Source organism: Dasypus novemcinctus, chromosome X, assembly GCF_030445035.2.
Source record: "Dasypus novemcinctus isolate mDasNov1 chromosome X, mDasNov1.1.hap2, whole genome shotgun sequence".
In the NCBI taxonomy this organism is placed as follows: Eukaryota; Metazoa; Chordata; class Mammalia; order Cingulata; family Dasypodidae; genus Dasypus; species Dasypus novemcinctus.
In genome coordinates, this window is record NC_080704.1 from 58,698,597 (window position 1) to 58,706,281 (window position 7,685).

The 7,685-nt window shown below is 38.8% G+C and overlaps 1 non-coding gene across 1 annotated transcript; it reads right to left on the minus strand.

Moving 5' to 3' along the window:
- Positions 1–5,834: 5,834 nt before the first annotated feature.
- LOC111762895 (U6 spliceosomal RNA) lies at positions 5,835–5,938 on the minus strand. The gene has a single exon (XR_002795897.1). It is a non-coding gene; the product is annotated as a U6 spliceosomal RNA (small nuclear RNA).
- Positions 5,939–7,685: the final 1,747 nt, after the last annotated feature.

Below are 7,685 nucleotides of genomic sequence, written 5' to 3' on the forward strand. Positions count from 1 at the left end.
CAGGAGTATCAGATGGGTTTCTGAGAACAATTACTTTCTTCAAATATTTTCTTTGTAGGAAGTGGTCCAAGGCATGTCTACATGTGTCCAGGTGTGTGCACATACACCCTTTCACCCTCACAGACACATGAATAAACCCACACATAAAATAAGTACTTATGCTTGAATTTGGGGATATTTGGATTCTTTCCCTATACCAAGATAGAGAGTTTCTGTCAGTTTAGGTTGCCAAAGAAAAAGGCTTCTGAATTCTGGAATAATATTTAGGAACCTCTTTGAAAATAGTTTCTTGCTGTTTGAATGTACTGGGCATTATTAGTGCTTTTTCTTTCATGGGTTTAGATAAAACTTCGGAAACCTGGATTTCATGCTTAACTCTTTTTAAGTGACAGATTCATATCACAAATAACCTTAAACCAAAAAGAGGGGTGTAATTTATACTAATAGAAAAATACAGGGATAATTTTAGGCATAACTAGATTCAGGTGCTCAAATGATGTCATCATCAATCTGTTTCTAACTCTTGGCTCTGATTTCCTGTGTTGACTTAATTCTCAAGGAGGCTCTCCCCACATAATGGCCAACATAGCCACCAAGAACTCCAGACCTTCGTCTTACCACTAAGCAAACCCAGTGGAAAGAAACACAGGTCCACTTTCTCAGTAGTTTCAGAAAATTTCCAGAATTGAGTCCATCTCTGAACCAATCACACTGGCAAGAGGAATAGAATACACTGATTGGCCAGACCAGAGTCATGTACCTATTTAAGAGGAATGAAATATGTTACTGAAAGAAGATATGTTAGGCAGCAAAAGCATTATACGTCTATACTCATATTTCCTCTTCTGTTCTCCTACATTCCTCCTATTATCAATGCCTCTGATCAGACTATATCACTTGTATTTTTACATATGTCTGTCTCCTCCACTTAACTGTGAGTCTATTTACCTCTGAATCACTAGAGATATAATGGGGACTTGCCCCTTAGTAGGTGTCCCTGATCAAGGAAGAATGAATGGTTGGCTGTGCTGTGTGTTTTGAACAGATTACATTATAAAAGCCATCCTAAGGTTAAGTCCAGGCAAATAGTTTACTTTGGTTTTTAGAAAAATCAATAATGTGACTAATTTATTTGATTAAATGCACATGCACACGTTACTGAGTTGCATGCTAAAGAGGTATATATAGTGAACAGTTCATTTAACATTACAAAATTATGTAACAAATGTCTTCTATGTCTAAGGTGATGTGCTAGACACTAAGATTGACTTCTGCCTATTAATTAGCCATTTACCAGTAATGAAAGTCAGTATAGTATAGTTATTGTGTGTGTGAACTCTAGGGACCAGGATTAAAACCCTAGCTCCTACATTTATTAGTTCAGTGACCATAAGCAAATAACTTAACCACTGTGCCCAATTTCTTCTTCTGTTAAATGGGAATAGTACCTAACCATTGAAGGATGTTGTGAGGATTAAATGCAGAAAGGATGTAAAGCACAGAGACTAGTACCTGGAAGATTTTGAAGTATCTCATAACTACTAACTCTTAAAATCAGCTATTAACAGTAGTGCCTCTCTACCTAAATCTCACTTTACCCATTATACTTGGCCTGAAGCAAGGTCCTAGGTTTTAGGGATTTAAAACTGAGTGTTGCTGTGGGGGGTGTAGTGGGGTGGGGGTGGGGGGTGGGGGTGAATAGGGACCTCATAGTTTTTGAATGTAATAATTTTAAAAAATGAATTAAAAAAATAAAAATTTAAAAAATAAATAAATAAATACAACTTCTTGGCTTCACAAAATAAAATGGAACACAAAAGAACCCTATCTCAGCCCTGGCAGAGTTATTTGGTTTGACATAAAGTCTATGATCCTGGTTCTTATAGTGTGAAATTATCATTTCCCAGTAAGCCACTAATTCAAGCCTTAAGGATACAGAAAAGGAAGAAGTGCTCTTTTTCCTAACAGAAGAGTTGATGTCCCACAAGAGGTAGGAGATGACTTTATTTCCTAATTTAAATGTGGTGTGGCTCACTCTGAGAATCAGAGAGTGAGAAAATAGTTTGTGTGGCTGAACAGTTTGCTAACAACACACACTTGTTTTAAATGGGCCCTCTGATGTAATGAAGAGAGGTTAAGGTTTGGAGGCTACCAGACCTAGAATGGAATCCAAGTTCCTCTTTACTTGCTATGATATCTTGGGTAATAATAATTACACAGCTCAGACCTTTTGAGAGCTTACTGTGTGCCAGTCACTATTCAAAGCAACAACCTTATAAGATAGGTTTTTCTATCATTGTCTCTTTTAACAGTGGTAGAAATTGAAGTACAGAAAGGTTAAGCAATTAGCCTAGGTTACAAACCAATAACTAGGGGAGCCAGGTTTTCAACCCAAGCAGTCTAGCTCTACAACTCATGCTATTAACTCTCTTTCCATGCTGTCTGCTAGCTCAATCTCTCTGAGCCTCAGATTTCTTATCTGTAAAATATGTTTAATTGTAACAATCGCATAGGGTTACTGTGAGGATTAGGGACAAGCTTGAGGAAGTATTTTCCACAATGCTGAACACATGAAAGGTGTACTCTAAATAAGAATTATTATTATTCTGTCTCTCCATTTTTCCTAGGAACAGCAGATAGTGACGTCTCTTCCCTATTGTCAGTGCTATTCTTTGATTCTAATTATTCTGACTACAAATTAGTTTCTGTATGAGGGAAGTACAACTAGGTTAATTAAAGAATGGGGGAAACTTTGATGACAGTGATCTTTTTTTTTTTCATTCATCCTCAAACTGTGATGCTGCTTTCTGCTCCCTAGTTACATGTGCCACTCACCAATCCCCAGACAGTGGCTGATGTTTCTCCACCCTCTCCAACTTCCCCAAACGGGGCTCTTGCCAGGCTGGCCATGTTTCTACCTGTCGTTCCATTACAGAAAAGTGGATCTGGAAAAGACTGAAATGGCAGCCTGCTGGGAGACTCCATGGAGACAAATATATCTGAAAGGGATTTTAAACTATGTTCCAGGCTCATCTTGTACCTACCCTGCTCCAGCTCTGGAATCAACCATTTCTCTAAAGAGCCCTGGCTTCTTTGAGTAGGGAATGGCATTAGAGACCGAAGTCTGGGAATTGGGTTTGTTGAGCTGTACTTTTAAAATTGGTAGGAAGAGTTTTAGCAATCTTAGTATTGATTATTCTTTGAATGATTAGTAGAATTCACCTGTAAAGCCATCTGGTCCTGGGCTTTTTACTTATGAGAGGTTTCTGATGACCGTTTCAGTCTCTTTACATGTGATTTATTTGCTGAGGTCTTCTAATTCTTCTAGAATCAGTATAGGTTATTGGTGTGTTTCTAGGAATTTGTCCATTTTTCCTACATTGTCTAGTTTTTTGGTGTACAGTTGTTCATAGTATCCTCTTATGACCTCTTATTTCTGTGAGGTCAGTGGCAATTTCCTCCTAACTAACACTGCTGATTTATAAACATGACTGTGGCTGAAAGGGGTAGTCTAGGAATGTACATGTCAAGTGAAAGGGAGCTAGAGGATAATCTAGGGTCTGTAAAACATAGTGATTTCAGGGGTGGATGAAGATTGTGGTTAATAGTGTAAATATAATAACGTTCTATTATAAAGTGTTAAGAATATGGTGATACTTGGGGAAATTACAACTCATGTAACTTACGGCTGATAGCTGGCAGTAATGTAATATTTTTGCAACAATGGCACAGAAGATACTATAACTATTCTAAGGGTCAACAATGGGTGGTGTAAGGGAGTATGAAGATTTTTTTTTGAGTGATTAAAACGTTCTAAATATAAATTAGTAAAATTGATGGAGGTGATGACAGCATAACTCTGGTGAAAATGAGAGCCACTGAGTGCACACTTTGAATGGATTGTACAAGGCATAGGACTAACTGTATAATATAATGCATCATGTGGTGGAAGATGGACTGCAGTTAACAGAACAAGTATGAGGACATTCTCACATGAACAATAACAAATATATAATACTTGGGAAGCAGATAGAGCATCCATCTACCATATGGAGGGTTCAGGGTTCGATCCCCAGGACCTTCTGACCCATGTGGTAAGCTGGCCCACATACAGTGCTGCTGCATGCCGGGAGTGCCGTGCCATGCATGGGCGTCCCTGCGTAGGGGTGCACATGTAAGGAGTGCACCCCATAAGGAGAGCCACCCCATGTGAAAAAAGCGCAGCCCACCCAGGAGTGGCGCTGCACACACAGAGAGCTGATGCAGCAAGATGACACAACAACAACAAAAAGACGTAGTATCCCAGTGCCGCTGAATAATGCAAGTGGATGCAGAAGAACACACAGCAAATGGACACAGAGAGCAGACAATTGGGGGAAAGGGGAGAGAAATAAATAAAAAATAAATAAATATTTAAAAAAACAAAACCACACAAATATATAATACTAATACATGGTGTTAATAATAGGGTGGGTTTGGGGAAAATACACCAAATATAAGATATAGACTATTGGTAGTCAGAATATTTTTTACAATGCTCTTTCAACATCTGTAACAAATATTTTACAACAATGCAAGGTGTTGGTGGTGGGGAGATGTATGGAAGCCCTGTATCCTATGCATGTTTGTTTTGAAGGTTCTTTTTTTTTTTTAATAATTTTATTTTTTTAATTCATTTTTTAAAAAATATTACATTAAAAAAATATGAGGTCCCCATTCATCCCCACCACCCCCACCCCACCACTCCACCCACAGCAACACTCTCCCCCATCATCATGACACATCCATAGCATTTGGTGAGTACATCTCTGGGCATCGCTGCACCTCATGGTCAATGGTCCACATCATAGCCCATACTCTCCCACGTTCCATCCAGTGGGCCATGGGAGGATCTACAATGTCCAGTAATTGTCCCTGCAGCACCACCCAGGACAACTCCATGTCCCGAAAATGCCTCTACATCTCATCGCTTCCTCCCATTCCCCACACCCAGCAGCCACCATGGCCACTTTTTCCACACCAATGCCACATTTCAGGTTCAAAACTTTTACTATACACTTACTATTTATGTAAGTTCATGTATTCATGATATACTTCAATAAATTTTTTAAATGAGACAAAAAGAATGATAAGAATGTCCTACGGGTATTGGGCAGACAGGGGAGGATTGTCCTAGATATGGAGAAAAGAGAGGCATACAGACATTCTCTAGAGCATGCTCAGCTACTATGGCAAACATTGTAGGTTGTTCACATCACAGCCTCACATGCTCCCCACTCCTTTGCTAAAGGAAGAACCCACAGTTGTTCTTTGCCTGCTGTCCTGAAAGACAGATCATTACTGGTTTAATCCAATCATTACAATCCCTTTCTCCTCTGTGTAGTGGGACCTACTGGTGAACATATGACTTGGTTCTGGTCAGTGAGACTTTAGGGAAAGTCTACTGTAAGTTTTCTGAGAAAGATTATGCTCTCTGATAGAAGCCGCAAACTTGGAAGAAAACAGCATTTTTTGTACCATGTCCCTTTCTTGCCGCTTGGAATGTTTTTGTTTGAGGATGGGAAGCTTAGTGCTCAGTAACCATTTTGTGAACATTTATTCAATAATTATTTATCGAGTACATCCTATGTACTAGGTACTGTTCTAGACAATGGGCATACAAGAATAAACAGCAAAGATTAAGATCTCTGACTTCATGGAGTATATATTTCAGTGTGGGAAAGAGGCAATAGATAAAATATGTAGTATGGAGAAAAATAAAGCAGAGAAGGAAGAGAGGGAATGTCAGGAGTGAGATTGTAATCATTAGTAGGGTTATATGTAACAGCCTCATTTAAAATGAGGAATGTTTCATGAATTCAGGTATCATCTTCATACAGTGGCTATGGTAATTGTCTCTGTAGTGTTTCCAGTTTAGGGAATATGTGCTGTTGAATAAAGGAGAGACATTGTGACCTAGTCACAGTTCGTAGCATTATAACTGATACAGGGATCATTAAGTAAGTTTGTTTGACTGTTTCATGCAGTGGATAAAGGACAAACTTTGTGATTTCAGTTGTGCAGGATTTGAAAGGTGGGAGGGCTGGAGTTGGAAAAATAATTTTGCAACCATCCTAGAAAAGATTGGTTGAGGGAAGAAGCAAGTGCTACTAAATATAGGGGACATTTTAATGAGGAACAGGCTATAGTTTGGTCAAAGAGGGTCAAGCCTTAAGGCTGAATGTTACCTGGGGTCTCAGGAAGAGAATAACCAACTGAGAAAGTTGAAGATGACCACGAGAACATAAAGATAGGAAAGAATAAATGTACTAGATAAAGGGCAATTATATAGGAGATAGGAAGGCATACAAGGCAGGAAATCATAGCTTCTGGGGTAAGAAATTTGGGTTGGAGCTGCAACTTTCCTTCTTATTGACTGGGTGAACTTGGGTGGGTAGCTTCATCTCTGAGTCTCAGTTTCCTTGTCTGTAAAATGAGGGTCGTGATGCCTGTCTTAAGGTAAATGTCGGAGAATTAATTGAGATAATTCATAAGAATGTGCCTGGAATATACATATATATTTATTTTCAATAAATAGTGTGGTATGGCTTACCCTATCAGTATAGTACAGTGGGTAGATATGTGGGATCTGAAGTCAGACTGCCTCAATTCAAAATCTTTCTTAGCAATTTACCAGCTACGTGACTTGGGTAAGTGAAATAACCTTTGGGTTTCAGTTTTCTCACCTATCAAATTGTAATACCTACCTCAATTTTTGTGACGATTAGATTAGGCACAACATGTAAAGTGCTTATAATAATGCCTGGCACATTGTAAGTGCCCAGCAAATGTTAGCTGCTATTGTTAAATGTGACAAAAATTCAAAGAGGATCTCTGCATTATGAAAACCCAGTGTACTCTACTGTAGTCAGAACTATCAAAGGAACAATCACAGTAATTAACAAATCCACACTTAAAGATGTAAAGGAAACCTTTCCTTTCCTTCATTAGAGGCTCTTGCAATATATTAATTAGGTTTTATAACTTTAAATTCACTCTTCTATGAAGAGTTTAATTGTCTTACCTCACTTCATGATGCTGGGAATTAGAACCCTTTGCTTACTTCTCTCCATGACCTAAATAGCTCTGAATTTCATCTCTATCTACAGTACACCAGAATTCTTCCAAATTTCGCCTCTCGCCAATGAAGTCCTTGGCCCCGAGTCTCATGTCCCCACTGCCAAACAAGACCTAAGACCTAATCAGGGGTAATATTCAAAATATTTAACGACCTTTGGCCTCAGCAGAAGGAAGCCTTGGGGCAATGACTATTTATAAACCAGTATAGAAATGTGCCAATATTTTAACCATAGAATTTTACCCCAGTGCATACCATCATCAGTCCTTTGCCAAGGGAAGCATATAATTAGGCAAGCAGCCAGTATTATGGCATTGAAAAGAGATGGTTTAACTAATTCTGTAAAATCTTCTATACAGCCATTGGAAAGCAGTGCTGATGACACCAATAACCCTGGTGTCTTGGCCAAACTGAAAAACAGGTGATCCATTTCTTCTTAACTTTGTCTTAAGTCATGTAGTGCAAACAGTGTCCTGAATCTCTTCTGCTCTCCTGCTCTCAGAATTCAACATTAGATTCAGGAAGTTGTACAGGGCAAGGGGCCAAACTGAGGACTTGGTCCCTTGGG